At 40.4% G+C, this 1,116-nt stretch overlaps 1 protein-coding gene across 8 annotated transcripts in view; it reads left to right on the forward strand.

The window, feature by feature from the left end:
* The window catches only part of Dnah14 (dynein axonemal heavy chain 14), a 230,250-nt gene that overhangs the window by 30,939 nt on the left and 198,195 nt on the right, over positions 1-1,116 (forward strand). The gene's annotated exons all lie outside the window — the stretch shown is intronic.

A 1,116-nucleotide genomic window follows, 5' to 3' on the forward strand; every position in this document is an offset into this window, starting at 1 on the left:
CAGCCCAGGGATGGCACCACCCACAATGGGCTCTCCCACCCTTGATCACTAATTGAGAAAATGCCTTACAGCTGGATCTCATCAAGGCAGTTCCTCAAGGGAGGCTCCTTTCTCTGTGATAACTCCAGCTTGTATCAAGTAGACACACAAAACTAGCTGGTACATAGACTTTTGAAAAAAACTGAAGTTACAGTCCTATATCTCTATTGATGAAACATGTTGTGGTAAGAAAATTAACACACTGTAGAAAAATAAGAAAATATTGAAAGAAGGGTGATGTATGCCATGTGCTCGAATGGATTACACCTTTTGTATTACCAACAAAATTAGTTGTGTAGTTACTGGAAATTTCTCCCTGGGACATCCTCAATAATGTATTGCAGTCATTTAATTTTTAACTTGTGTGTGTTACTTCATGTCATCCCTGATAAGGGCAGGGAGGGTGGGGTGTGGGTGCATGTGGGTGGAGGCCAGAGACAGATGTCACATGTCCTCGATTGTTCCCCTTAGTTTTTGAGGCAACATCTTTCACTGAAGTTAACATTCACTAATTGGCTGGACTGACTGGCTGGCAAGTTTTAGGGCCTGACTTCTCATGCTTCCCCAACCCTAGAGTTACAGATATGCGACACCACATATCTGTGTATGTGTGTATGTATGTGTGTGTGTGTGTGTGTGTGTGTGTCCAACCCTAGCTCCTCATGCTTTGTTGAAGCAAACCGCTTTCCAAACCCAGGTTTATCCTGTAAAACATGTTCATGATTTTAAGTTAACAAATAACTGAGATCTGAAAGGCAAAGGTAATTTTTGGAGTTAGAGCGATCTCAGGTTTCATGGGTAAAACCTTAACTTGCTTAATTTTAAGAAAATATAATTTAACAACTTTCTGCTCCACATTAATTTTAGTTGTTTTAGCTTAAACTGTAGTTTTGAATAACATGTATTTTTACCCTTTTATTAAGATTTAGTTATGGTGACCATGTGTGGTGCCTGGCTTTAATCCTGCCCCTTGAGAGGTAGAGACAAGAAGATGTCTATGAGTCTGAGGTCAACCTGGTCTACAGAGTGAGTTCTAGGCCAGCTAAGAAAGCATTGTTGAAACCCTGGCTCAAAAAA

Source organism: Mastomys coucha, unplaced genomic scaffold (assembly GCF_008632895.1).
Source record: "Mastomys coucha isolate ucsf_1 unplaced genomic scaffold, UCSF_Mcou_1 pScaffold1, whole genome shotgun sequence".
NCBI lineage: Eukaryota > Metazoa > Chordata > Mammalia > Rodentia > Muridae > Mastomys > Mastomys coucha.